Source organism: Adiantum capillus-veneris, chromosome 13, assembly GCF_014529385.1.
Source record: "Adiantum capillus-veneris isolate H3 chromosome 13, ASM1452938v2, whole genome shotgun sequence".
Taxonomy (NCBI): Eukaryota; Viridiplantae; Streptophyta; class Polypodiopsida; order Polypodiales; family Pteridaceae; genus Adiantum; species Adiantum capillus-veneris.
The window spans coordinates 56,166,698-56,182,036 of NC_140943.1; the positions used below are offsets into that span (position 1 = coordinate 56,166,698).

The window sequence follows — 15,339 nt, forward strand, 5'->3', positions numbered from 1 at the left end:
CCTACATATGATCTTTGATCTGAGTGGACATTACAAATCTATAATCTACACGTCGAGCTCTTTTCATGGATATGTTACCTGATATGGTTTTGCTCGTTAGATTTTAAATTTCATTTTGGGGGGGAAACTTGAATTCAAATGAACTAGCCATTTTGCCTCTTTGAATTCAAAAACTACCCTTTGATTGCTTTCTTAATGCAAGAGGTTTGACTCCCTTAAATTGCTAAATAAAGAGGCCCTCCTAGACCGCATTCTCTTCCTAATGACGCTCGTCTTTCTTTTCTCATCTTGACCCTTTCTACAAATGGAGCAAACGCCCTTCCCTTTTCATCATGGACCTGCACAACAGTTAAGTAGCAGCTTGTTAGCAACAATTGGCTATCATATTTCCAACATGCATTAAAGAGAAATTCTACAAATGATGACACACACAACATCCATGTCATGAAAATACCTTGTACATTTATCATACCAACCAAAAACGACATGTTGAATTCAATCGACCGATCCCCATTAACACACTCATCCATTATAGCCATTACAACCAGGGGAAAATGCATGCTCATTAAGCCTATAGCTCAGATAAACTCAAGCTGTATATTTAGTCCAACAAATTGTCCTGGCACAAGACCTCACCACTGTCAGCAATACACTCACCTCCAGCAACCAGCCCTCACATTTTACACCTCCTGCTCAGCAGTACACTCATTGCCAATAGCCAACGCCCACAAGATCTACATTTTCTCCACAAACTAGCACTCACAAGTAGTACACCTGCTACACACACCAACACTGTCAAGGAGTAAACCTGCTACACATACTTTGAACGCTTCTGCAAGCTTTATTCTATGACAACTTATGGCTTCAGTAGCACCCTGTGAGTGTAAGGGTTGTTTGCTAGAAAGACATCCACAACTTGAAAACTTACTATGTACTTCTCTATTAAATCACAAGCACGGGGACGTGTATGCTGTTGTGGATGCATACATGTGATGCCAATTTTCCTCTGCAAAGTTCAACGTAAAAAAGGCCCATTCATATCACCCAAGGCTTCCTCATCAACAACTACTTCCTGCTCATCAACCTTAATCGAGAAGCGAGCTGCAAGTCCCAAGCGCACTTCCTCCTCCCCCCCTCCTAAAAAAAAGTTTTTGATGAGAGACCATTCACATCTTCTCAAAGAGTTTGAGGATTGATATTCTTTCTTGAGTTAACTCTAAAAGGTAAGCTAACAACCATGTTTTTAATCATAATCATTTTCATTAAGTTTTCAATGTAATGTATAAAGAGAGCTTGTTTGACTCTGATATAATAACTTTTGTTTTAAAACAAACAAAATGGTAAGAGACACACAAACCAATAGCCATGCCCAAACATCATCAGCAACAAGGAAAATCACAGCTACATCACCATCAGTACAACATGCTCAGAGCAGCAGGAGAAAGAGGAAATTTCACTCTAAAATCAGTAAAACACCACCTCTAGCACTTCAAACAAAGGAAACATTTCCCAAACCCTCACCTCCAGCATCAACCACTCCAACACAGCCAATAAATGACAACAACAATGAGCAAACAAAGGAGATAGAAGCTACACAACCATCACAACCAAAAAAGCATACCATTCTTTCATGGACAACTCAAGACATGGCCAAAGCTCTCCGTGCTCGTGACCAAGGTCTCTCACTGCACAAATGCTCCATGTTGTATGGGATGAGTAAGTCTCCAATAATCAATTGGGAAGAAGTTCGAACCCAAAAGAAATGTAAAGGCCCTCCTACCATCCTTTCGGAAGAAGAAGAAGCTTTGCTGCTAGAGTGGAAGTCTCATTTAGGTTATAAGTTGAAAGTTGCAAAAATTTGTCAAACACGGGAAACACTCTTCACCAACGGCATTCCAAGAAGGAGTTGGTGGTATGGTTTTCAAAGGCGACCTCCAGAGCTTGTATTTTGAGTTTGTGAAGGTTTGAATCAATCAAGAGCTACAAGGTTTTGCCCAAATATAGTCAAAAAGTCTCTATGAGAACTTAGAGAAGCTTTCCTAGAAAGTAGCCACCTACCCGGACATATGGAATGCTGATGAGACAAGATTTCAAGGATCACGAGATAAGGGAATGAAGATTCTCGCATGGAAAGGTACGAGGTCAATGTATGGCCTCACGTGTGACTCAAGGGAGTGGCTCATTGTCTTATGTTGCGTCAATGCAACCGGACAAGCCATTCCCTCTTTCTACATATTCAATGGCAGTCGTATGATTGGAAACTACATCAAAGACTGTGAAGAAGGCGCAGCCATGGAAATGCAAAAGAAAGCGTGGATGACCAGAGAATTATTTCAGGCTTGGATTGAGCATTTCAAAAAAATGCATAGGTCAGGACGTGGGATTGCAAAATTGACATTTTCTCATTTTAGATGGCCATGGTAGTCACGTGTCACTGGCGGTTGTAAGTAAATCCTATCATGTGGCATCAACATTCTTACCTTACCAGATCACACTTCACACAAATTGCAACCATTGGATGTCTCTGTTTTTAAGTCTTTGAAGGTAAATTTCCAAAAGCAAAGAAAAGCTTCGCAACACCATACAGCTTCATCTCAAGCAAGCAAGAGAGAGCTCGCAGCCATTGCATCAAAGGCAATACAACTATCTTTGAATGAGCACAACATCAAGGCACAGGCTTGAGGACAACACGAATCTGGCCTCTAGACAACACAGCCTGCAAATTTGATGGCATGCCATGCATGTACGTTAGTACAGAGAGAGAAATGGCAAACAAGGAGGAAGGAATCAAAATGGACTCAGGTTCCAAATACGCCAATAAGGGAAGACATCGAAGAAGAAGAAGTCCATGCTTTAAACATCATGGCGAACCAAGAACAGCTTGGTAGTGCTCAAGATGGAGATGGTCGACATGATTACATTCAAGAAGGGTACATAGTTGACACAAGCCACATTACAGGCCCGGAGGATGATTCACATGAGACTTCTCAAACAATTAGCTTCATGGATTTGCTGCAAGAAGAAGATTACAGTTTAGAGCTTCACATGCAAGATGCAGCTGCAACAAATGGTAACATACCCACTGCACTACACTATCCAAACCATGTACAAGATACGACAAGCAATACAAAAGAGGGAAAACAATTGCCAACCCATCAAATTAGGAGATACAGCAACGATAATGGGCATAACAAAGGTAGCCAAAAGGATTCCACAAAGAAGGGCCATATCGTGAACCTCTTGCAAGTCCCAATGAGAGAAGCTTCAGTTCAAAGAGCACCTTGAGAGGCTTTTGTTGACTACACCAATAGTCTCGTGACACTTCATCGCAATATATCGACACTATGAAGGCCAAGAATGCACGAAAAGACGAGATAGCAAAATCAAAGGAGCAGAAAAAGGTAGAGAAGGAGAAAAAGCGAAGGCAAACTCTTGCAGATAAGGCAACACGAAAACAGAAAGAGGATGCAGCTCAGGCTGCAGCTCAGGCTGAAGAGTCCAAAAAGGCATGGGATGCACAACAAACTCTTTTTGGAAAAAGATTGCGAGCTATACTTTGGGAATAAGGGTCCACACAAGGTTTACTCCTTTGACCGCTACACATAGACCAACCCTACCATGCTCTCAAAAGGAGAGTATGAATGGAAAAACTCAGAAACGCTCGACAACAAGCACAAAGCGAGTTCGACTAGAAAACTTTGATAAACACTACAAGGCAGATCTACTTAATAGTTTTTTTGGTGGTTTTACTTTAAGTACTTAAGGTACAACTTACTCTAGCAGACATTACTACTACCATTTTGTAACCCCCAAAGTTTTGAAGCTGCAAACTTCGAGTTCAACTAGAAAACATCGACCAACACTACAAGGCAGATCTACTTAATAGTTTTTTTGGTGGTTTTACTTTAAGTAATTAAGGTACAACTTACTCTAGCAGGCAGTAGTACTTCCATTTTGTAACTCCTAAAGTTTTGAAGCTGCAACGTACTCTAGCAAGTTTTTCGTTTTCTATCCCTTGAAGTTTTGAAGCTACATCGTACTCTAGCCTTGCCTTTTTGGACCTTCACATACAAGATTTGCAATGTCATCTCCCAATCTAGACTCTTTTAAGTGTTGTTCAAAGACAAGAATACAATGTCAACAATGTCATAGTTTTTTAAATCAGTCAAACAGTTATCTTAAAGTTAATGAAAATAATATCATGTTTTCCATGGGAGTACAATTGTTGAGTGAGTGATAAATTCTCACTCACTTTGTCGATGTCATGACCACAGGTGTTACATGGTTAATGAGAATTACAATAGCTTCTAAATCACCCTAAACCTACAAAAAAACTAGGCATGGGACAGAAAAAACAAATGTCAAAATTACGGCATGGTCAAGTACCTAACAAGTACGGAAATTGTTGAAGTTGCTGCTAGAGACTAGAGTAGATCGAGGCTCCAAAACATTTGTGCATCGGTCTGAACGAATAGGACGAGCTAGAAAGTAAGGCATTGATAATCTTGTATACATGGAACAACTAGGATGTGGAGGAAGGGGCTGGAGCATTTGTGGTAGCTCTTACTTGATTATGTCGCTGCCCCGAGCTTGCTTTTGTGGCTGTATCGAGCAGGTCAGTACAAGGCTTCATCATCAACAGGAGCTGGTTGTGGCTTTGACTAGGGCATGAGCAAAAATGAAGGGGATTCACACCAAAATTGCTCACAGAGTGTCCACAAGCCCTCACAACTATGCCGCTAAGGAGCTCCTCCTTCCCTGTCCTGGACTTCTTGCTTGCAACCCCCCTCTTTCATTGATGCTTCAAATCTGTAATCCCTCTCAATGCGGTACAATCAAGGATGCAAAGCCGTCTCAAGGTCATAAGTGTAGTTACACTAGACACCACCGTCAATGAGCTGCAACCTTGCAGACAGACCCATCGCGAGGATGTGAGACTTGCTGCATGTGATAGACAATCAGTAGGTGAGGATAATTTTTGACTTGCCTGCAAGTTAGACTTTACAAGTGATGTCCTCACAATTGTGTCCTCAATTTCTTTGATCGCGCAAAACTTTCTCAGCATCTTGAAACTCCTCAGAACTCAAGTTGCAAGCCTTTGAGATTGGATCTCCCATGAAGGCAAGGAGTGAACTTCGACAAAAGCTCTGGCTTCTGTCATCCACTAACCTTGGAGAAATACTCAGAATAGGAGCACAAAGATCTGTTATTTAACTGGTTGAGCTCTAGAAGACCACCTGAATAGTGGACATCCGGCAGTTCATCATCGAACTCAGCTAAAACCATACTAGCCTCAATATCATCTTCTAAGCATGCAGAAAATGGAGCCTCCTTCCTTTGATTGATGTGCAAAATAGCAAGGCAGCAGCCTTTGAGACAAGCTCTGAGAAGGGGGCAAGATGGAGGTAGGCTAGAAGATGGCATCGGCATGCAGAAGCTCTGCCCAGCCGCGCAGTGATGAGCAGATATTGTAGTGATGAGCAGTGCCCAACCGAGCAGCGACGAGCACTAGCGTACCACAACTGAAGCACAAGCGTTAAATCTTGGGTCAATTAAAAGCGGCTCATGGGGAAATTGACGCTCAGTTTTGAGTCCCAAGGTGGCTTCCTTGAATACCTTATCTTTCACTCTCCTCTGCTCAATAGACACATACCAAGGGACATGATGGTCCGCTCACCCACTCCAACTTTTATTACACTAGTTTTTTTTTAAAAATGAGAATTGCAATGTCCAGCTGGCACAATTTTGGCACCAATTTACTTCCATATGTAGAGGGCCAAGTGACATATTAGCCCATGTGTTCAAATGTAGTTTCTGATGAGTTTTAGACTAGTTACACGAGCCCTCATCTTGGGCATCTCTAAACTGGCACCTCTACCCTAGATAGCATGTGACAAATATTACCAGCATTTTGTTTCATAAAACTACTAGTGAGAAAGGGCACATGATGCTTCACACAATCATTCAACTTTCTTATACTTGACTCAAGTGGATAGATCTGTTTTAGAAGGATTTTCGATTTTGTCTTGCACGGTTTTATATAATTCTCAAGTGAATAAACTTTTTTTGCGCAATAGATTTTGAATATACTCCTCGAGTGGAAAGAGCTTTTCACTTAGAGTTTTTCTAGTGCCATTGTTTGTAACATTCTACTAAAAATTCACAATAGGGCATCATGTCACAAGAAAATTATGTGAGAACTGAAAATGCCATGTTACAAACCATTTACACTTATGACACCTTGATACTTTGCTCTAGTGCCATTGTTGTAACATTTTACTAGAAAGTCACAATAGGGCATCATGTCACAAGAAAATTATCTGAGAATTAAAAATGCCATGTAAACCATTTACACTTATGACACCTTGATGCTTTGCTCTATTTTCCATGAATACATAGTAAACTTTGTAATTCAAAAAAGTTATTATGCATTTAGACTCGTCAATTGCACTCAAGAATGACCTCCTAGAGATCTACCTAAATTGATCTTCTGAAGATGTTAGAATTTGAAAATTATATTTTCATATTTGCATTTAGAGTACATTGTTTACACTTTGCAAAGGGTATGCTTGGCGATAGGAAGTTCCAAATAGCCATAAAAAAACAAAGATTGTAATTTCCACTTTTAAAAAATGGGACTTGAATAAGTCCCAAAATTCCTATATTGGTGTTAGTGTTGAAGAGCATGTTACAAGCTATCGGTGTTCCAAGGGATCAAATAGCAAAAGACATCATAGAGTACGAGCATCTCCCCCATGAGGAGTTGGAGGCAAACATACGTCAACTACGAGAGGTCTTGAAACTTGTACGCCCAGACCAAGGCTCTTCTCGAGACCCTTTAGCAAGAGTAGCACACAGGCTGATCTCCTTTTATATAAAGTATGTATGTATGTATATATATTGTGCACCTAAGTATAGACTACTTAGTGGCTACCAGACAGCAAGGTCACACAAAGTGGGACACGAGGACACATGGTATTAGTTCAAAATTTAATTATAGAAGTATAAGAGTTTCATAAACATTGATCCAATTATCTTTCTGTTAATTTATGCGTGTAGTGTTCCTTCTCAATGAGTCCAACGGCATATCTTTATGGCCTCGGGACCTTCTTTGATCTTGACACCGACACTGATACCAACACCCTCTTGGTCCAGGTCCCACGTATTTGCCACGCCCTCTCCATGACCCAGTTCCAACCACTAGGGACCGTTTTGGACGTGTGTCGGCTCTTAAAGTGTGACTTGCAACATTGACATGGACGGGCGGCGATAGTCAAAAATGACATGCCAAATGGGGTGGCCTCTACACCACACCTAGCCTAAACATCCCCAAGCATCATCTCAAGGTAGGAGTTATCTTGTAACTATAAGGGGCACCACCTAGCATAAGTGTGACTAGGAAGCAGACATAGATGACCTAGAGTGGCAGGAGTGAGGTGCCATCTAGGTAATCAAACATAAAATGATAATGTAGCAAATGTTCGGATATATAAAATGCCTAGTCAACAGTCAGGAGTGTGTGTACAAGAGAGGTATGTGACAAGGTCGGAATGGAGCATGACTGATTGGTGATGGCGCACGTGATGAAGCACAAGCAGAGTGATATACAAGAGATGAATCATCCCACGGATATGGGGAAACAAAGCTAAGGAGAAGAGAGAATGGACTCAAAGATCATGACAGCATTGCACACTTTTATTGATGATGATGATACTCACAAAACGGTGGTCTTGGCTGTTACGAACCTTGCTCTTTGCACTGGGGATGCATGATGGAATGCGAGCGCCATATGGTGCATGGCGACATTTGGAGTTAGTGGGGTTAGCACGTTAGTGGGAGGTTAGTTGAGGAAAACATCCAGAAGATGCAGCCACCAGCAACGTCGATCACTAGCATCGAGAGTGACCCGGGGTAGCATGGTGTCGCTGCATTCAATCCTAGCATGCTCATGTTGCCTTGCGGGGTGATAGTGAGTACCTTGTGTGCATGGGGTGATCATGAACTAGTAAATCAACCATGGTGTGGGTGGAGATTTGGTGGTGATAGTGATGTGGCCAATGCTAAAATGCCCATGCAAAACATGATACGATGGGCTCCCTAGCTTGGGAGGTGCATTATGTGCTTAGTGGTGCATGAAATGTAGAGTGCATGGATTAAGCTCCACGGTTGGGGTTGTTTCCCGCGGCCCGGTTTTGAAAACCCGCCGTCATTAGCCCTCCCCTAAAGATTAGGGAATTTATGCCCCTAACTCATTTGTTTGTTTGTAGTCATTGGAGGTGGAGGTTGATGGTGTATCTTCATCAGGAACATCGATAGATGGAGTTTGATCAAATCGTAGAAAATAAGGGTTAAGCCGCCAGCCATTGACTCTGGTCTTATGAAGCTTACCATGAGCTGGGAACTCCCATTGGCATATTTCTTTGTGATGATGAAAGGGCCTTCCCATCAGAGTAAGAGCTTCTTATCCTTGTGTGTGTCAAAGCGATTGTCCTAGCAGAGCACCAACATGCCCTTCTTTAAATCTTTGCACCGAAGATGTTAATTGAAACTAAGCCGTCTCACTACAAGATGTTGTGTGTACTTGTGACGTTTTTAGCGACGAAAATACATTGGGTTTTTATATTTCTCGACGTTGCTAAGACCGTCGCTACGGGAACGTCACTATCTGCGTCGCTGTTTGCATCGCAGATAGCAACGCAAATAGCGATGGTTGTAGGCTTCCTATAGTGATGCTCATAGCGATGTTGCAGAGCCTTATATAGCGAGAGTATAGCGATGCCCGAGAGTAAAAGATTTTGGGTGACAGGGCATTGAATGCCATCAACCATATTGAATGTTTCAATAATAGAGTAAACCTAAACGAATCCAAGATAAGCCCAGATTCACCTCTGAAAGAAAGTGCAAGGTATAGACCCAAAGTAGTCACCCACAAGACAATATAACCATGAACTCCATCATGCATAGTATTGTTTGTAGAATAAAGATACAAATCTGACAAAAGTAAATTGACAAAAGTAAATCAATGACAATTGTACACATCATAGGCAAATGACTTGATTGTTAAGCTTTGCAAATGTAATAGTTACAACACCATTGTCATTATTGAGAAAATACATGGTTTTCCAATAGTTACAAAAAGACGTATACACGTCATCTCATTATACATGCTATGACAAAAGGAAACTAATTCTATTTGGCTACGGCTAGACTGACATCGTCTAATCAGACGTCTCATCGCGTCTAAGCGGCGTATCTGTCGGATTCTACAAAAGAAAACAATAAGACTTTCTGTAAGTATAAACATATAATTACAAAACAATCTATTTTCTTAGCTTATCATTAAAATACAACAAATGTAAAAGAGTAAAGTGAAATACTAACCATGCCGTCGTGAGAACTCAGAATGTCCATCAGGGCGTTTAAGCCCTGTTGGACGGGAGAGACTCACACACCCATGAAGTGCATGCAAACACTACCTAGATCAACATAATGTCAATCGAGGACATAGATGACACAATAGGCACACGGAGGAAATCTCTTAAGCTTGTCAAGCTGAGACCATCCTACACATATAACACTCAGGAAGGCCAACTAAACCACAATCAAGAACCTCATTGCCCTCAACTACACCACCTAGCCACATACACACATACTAAAGGTAACTCGCCTAATCATGCCAGATTCGTACGAAACTTAAGGAACACCATCCCCTCACTAGGATACACCTGTCCCTAAGCTTCTACACTCAAAACCCTCACTCTAAACCCATTTGCGGGAAACACGTAGGATGACAGAGCCGAATTTTGAAAGTGCCCGAAACTGAAATTTATGAGTACCTATACGTAGCTTACGTCCCCACAATTCTATAGACTACTAACACGCAGAAAACAGACATCATTTGATACACTTACAACCACAAATAGCTCGTAGATGCGTCAGTGTGTGCACTTCGTCTCGCTTGGAATGCTTGGCGTCGTCGCATAGCTCACCTCGAGCCTACAGCAATGGTGCAGTTGGATCTCCAATGTGTTGAGCGAGCCGGGCGTAGCGAGAGGATGAAGCTCACGCTCACTCTCTTTCTCTCTGACACACAATAGATGGCAGCGCTAAGTTTTGATTATTTAGAGTCTCTTTACAAAATGACCTAGGTACCTTATATACTAAGGCTACCTTAGGTTTAACCAAAAATGGGGTTGAAAGGGTCAAATGGCTTTGTATTTACAATCTGGAAGTGCCATTGCACCCCGACTTTTGAAACTAGAATAACTACTCATTACAAATGACGTTTATAGCCATAATCTGCAGCATTTCATAACTCGCAAAAGATAAGACTTTGGTACGAAACTTGATTTATGTTGTGTTGTTGACCCAACGGTCAACATTCCCCCCTTCCGCGTTCATGTCGTCCCCGACATGACCTGATTGTCGATGGTGATGTGGTCTTTGCTGTCATTTTGGCTTCATCTGTTGCACTGCTTGTAACTTTGTCGAACCACAACAAGAACTATGATCATCTGTCTTTGGTCCATCATCTGTCTTTGGACTCATGTCACTTTCCGTGTTCTTTGTCTCTGGATTCTCATCAGCTTTCTTTTGAGCTTGTGCTCTCGTAACTACTTGAACTGGTACAACATTGTCATTTTCTGAGCTACTAGGTAGCTGAACAATCCCTGATACATTTTTCGTGATTTTCTTGATTTGGTTTGGGTTTTTCGGGCAATCGAGGATCAAGTGAGAGATGCCACACTCAAGACAATAGGCATTTACTTCAGTGATCTCCATATGAGGGCATTGTTTGACCAAGTGGTTGTCACGACTTTTGTGACAATCTGTCTCTGGTTGAGGAGATTCTTTTAGCATTTCCTCTTGGCTATAAGCAAGCTTTGACCTAGATAAGCTGCTATTTGCAATGAATCGCAATGTCCTTTCGTCCATTTCATACCTTCTTTCTTTCGACTGAAACCTAGGAGGAGGAGGTTGTACCGGCCTCACCACTCCATGTGTTTCTCTCACATTTTGTTGCTCCGAAGGGTAGTACTCACTTTGGTTGCTATACCACATTGTAGCTGGTACTGGCATTGGTTTATTTGATGCTTCCATCATTGGCATGTATCTCATGTCTACCGGCATTCTAGCACCTGGCAGCGGAGGTTGTTGTCCTAAGACAAGTTGTGGCCTTAAAACTCCTACTGGTCTTGGCGCATTTCCCGTAATGTATCTAGGTGGAGTAGGTGCTTCTGGAACAGGTTGTACATACCTCTCCCTAGCATTTTCCATGCTATAATAGCACTCTTCCCCCGTATCGTTCGTCCATTTTCTCTCAATTTCACACCACTTCGGCTCTACCGAATCAGACCTTACAAGAGGAATCAACCTCTTGACCAAGTCATCGATAAGCTTTTCTTGATCAATAGGTGTCGTTGGCTTGGCAATGGACTTACTTATCTGTGAAACACTGTGCTAAGAGGATGTGTCATCTCCTTCACTCTTTAAGTCCTTTTCTTTGTATGCCTCATAGTTATCCACTAGATAAAGAGCTTCTTTGATCAACTCGTTTAGCGTCATCCTCCTTATCATATGCAGATCCTTCTAAAGGCCCACATGTCTCATTCCCTGGATAAAGATCAGCATCAGTCATGCTTGTGTAGGTAATTCCGCTCTCGGACATAGCTTAACATATCTCTTGAGCCGTAATGATGCTTTGCGTACTGACTCATCCTCTTTCTGTTTGAATCTATGGATTTGCGAGACCGTGTTGTGAGCAATGCCTTTTGGCGAGAATTCTTCAATAAACTCCTCAAACAGCTCATCTAGGGTCTCAAAATCCCATTTTTCCACCGAGTCGAACCATGTAGCTGCATCATCTTCTAGAGTCAATCCAAATCCCGCAAACTATGTCGCAAAATCTGAAATTTCCTCTGCTCTAATCACTCTTCTAAAAGCCGCTACGTGATCTCTCGGATCTTTATCTCCGGAGTATTTTTTGTTTACCCATTTCTGGACTTGGGATGGTCTAACTCGTCGATTGTCTACAAGTCTAACCAGAGACTCTCCTAATCCTTCTCTTGTTATCGCTCTTGAAGGGAATCCTGGTGGCTCTCTTCTTGGAATACCTATAGGAATTCTCGTGTTTGGTGGAGGCATTTGTGGTCCTTCATTGACCAAATACCCACCTCTTTCTAACATAGTCTGTGGATTTGTGCTTTCTACAACTCTGTATTCTCGTCCATACTTGTCGACAACTATAGATCTCCATTGACAATCAACTCCGTATGTGTAGACATATAAGAGCTTGTAATCCGTTATCTCTTCTAGGTATGGATATGAGCACCTATAAAGATTGAACTCATTGTCGTCAATGTATCTATATAGTCCTTCACTCTCATGACCAATCATCCAAACTCTCTCAACAAGATGGGTCTTTATCAATTGCAAGTTTGGAAGATCCATTGTGGGAGGATATTCCTCTATCGTCGGGATCTCCAAGCTTGTGTAAGCTGCGTTTGAATCTAGGGTAGACATGATTTCTGGGCTTAAGAGCTTTGCTTGGTTCAAGTAGACTTAGTCCACTGTGTTCAAGTGCTTTGGTTAGGGAAAAGTCAAAACTATGTCCAAAACCGCAATCGTTTTGTCACAATTCTCGCAAATTGTCGCTTTCAGACACCCCTAACTTGCGGATGTATTTTGAGAGCCGCTCTCAGGCTACGTTTTGTTATAAGAACTTTTTCGATCCGATACCGTTTGTGAAAGTTATGGCCAAAACAGTGAAATGCAGTTTAAACTGGTCAAAATGAGTCCAAATTCAATTTCAAAAGAAGATTTGGGATCTCAGTGACACTGTGAACACTTCTGTATGGTCAAAATTACAGTTGGACCCTAAAGCTGGCCTAGAGACATCCTACGCGTAGGATGTCTATATGCTCAGAATTTAACAAAATTTGGTCCAGAGACTCCCCTTAAGTCCAACAACACAATGGTATGCTCAGAATTTCATTTGGACCTAAAAATGGCCTTGAGACATCCTACGCGTAGGATGTCTTTTTGCTCAGAATGACTTGAAATTTTCACCCCAGCTTCTCCTTGATGTGCTAATCACAGTGGTGTGCTCATAGGTTGGTTTGGAGTCCTAAATCAGGCTGGAGACATCCTACGCGTAGGATGTTTAACTGCTCAGATTTTGTCCAAACTTGATCCCAAGATTCTCCTAATGCTCAGCAACCCAATGGTATACTCAAAATTGAATTTGGATGCCAATAGGTCAAGATTTAGGCTGCAAGAGCTTCTAGTGCACTCCCAGAGTAGGATGTCTAACAATTCTTGTCTTTGCTTGGTAAATAGGCCAAACAAGGTCCAAATTCACTTTTGAAAAAAGTTCCGGAATCCTTGAGACACTTAGAACCTCCCTATATGGCCAAAGTAGAATTTTGACCACTTTATGACCCTGGAGACATCCTACGCGTAGGATGTCTTTTTGCTCTGTTTCAGCTCAAACTTGCACTGTAGCTTCCCCTTGATGTGCTAAACTCACAGCTATTTTTACTTTTTGATTCTGACACCTATAGGTTAGTCAAATGATCAAGAATCTGTTTCAGAAGCCTGATGTCTGTTCTGATGAATTCCCAAGTCAAATCAACTCCAAATTGGACCAAAATTGACTAGGAGGCTTGCCTAAGGCTATACAACAGCATGGTATGGTCACAGGAGAATTTTGGTCTCTAAATCATGCCTTAGACATCGTACGCGTAGGATGTCTAACTGCTCTAAATTGCCCCAAATTTGAACCACAGACTCTCCTTAAGGTGCTGATCACTGTGGCATGCTCAAAATTTTGTTTAGAGTCCAAAATCACACAGAAGACATCCTACGCGTAGTATGTCTTTTTGGCCTATTTGACCCCAGACTTGTCCCACAGCTTCCCCTTGATGTTAGCAACCTAGTGGTATGCTTAGATTTTGGTTTGGATTTCAAAAGTCCCAAATTTTAGCTGTTCTTGCCTTTTTTTCAATCAAAAATGCTAAAGTCTGTTCAATCTTCACTTTCACTGACACAAATGAGATGAAATTTATCACATGCACTCAATACAACATTTAGAACATGCCTATGGAGTCATCCTATGGTTTGGTCTCAAAATTAGGCTTTGGACACAATTTGGATAGGATGTCTGGCAATTCTCGTCTTTTGGCTTTGATCTGTCAAAATTTGGTCAAATTTCCACTTTCCAAGTGAAAATACGGTAAAACCTACCTTCTGAACACACTGGTAACCTCAGATTCCCAAAAAAATGCCCAGATCACCCTGTAGACATCCTACGCGTAGGATGTCTACTGCTGATTTTTCTGAGACTGAAGTGTCCCTGATGCTTCCTTATGCTCTCAGCAAGTGCAAGTATGCTTCACAATTGCAAAAACATGCAAAAATCACTCAATTTAAGCCTTTTCTGAATTTCTGACTCCGCCTTTAGGCTTTTGGTCAACAAAAATAGGGAAAACACCCAAGTCAATATGTTACTAGGGTAAAACCTACCCTCTGAACACACTGGTGCAGTCAGAATTTTCAAATTTGGTCTCCAGAACCCCCTTGAGACATCCTACGTGTAGGATGTCTATGTTTATAGAATTGCAGGTTTTCTTCACAGAACCCTTGCAAATGCTCTTTTATATGCACAGCATCAATCAATCATACAAAAATATCCACAAAAGCTTGTTTAATGCATTTTTACCCTCAAAAGCACACTTTTCCGTGATTTCAAATGCAATCAAGCACTTTAGCAAATAATTCAATGCCGAATAGCTCTAGATCAAAATCGGATCAATTACCTAAAGCTACTCCTACAAATCATATGGGGTTTTGCATCTATGAGTAGAAAAACGCTTCACTGCCACACACGAACTAGTAAACGCTTTTATCACCTCACAAATCACTCGACCACCAACAACTACTCTAATCCACAGATCCTAACTAAACCTATCTAGTCGCAGACCCTCGGCAAGACACACGCTTCCTGGCTATCCACTTGATCGCGGAATATCCTCTTCCGGATCCACTTAAGAAAAACTCTTTCTTTAGCCGAAACTAAATCAAGCAACCATCACACGAGTGTTAGTAGGAAACCTACTTAGGTCCTTGTGTCCCCGGCAACGGCACCAATGTTGGACGGGAGAGACTCACACACCCATGAAGTGCATGCAAACACTACCTAGATCAACATAATGTCAATCGAGGACACAGATGACACAATAGGCACACGGAGGAAATCTCTTAAGCTTGTCAGGCTGAGACCATTCTACACATACAACACTCAGGAAGGCCAACTAAACCACAATCAAGAACCTCATTGCC

The 15,339-nt window shown here is 41.6% G+C and overlaps 1 pseudogene; it reads left to right on the plus strand.

The window, feature by feature from the left end:
* Nucleotides 1–2,112: 2,112 nt before the first annotated feature.
* LOC147444041 (MFS-type transporter clz9-like) lies at nucleotides 2,113–2,888 on the plus strand (annotated as a pseudogene).
* Nucleotides 2,889–15,339: the final 12,451 nt, after the last annotated feature.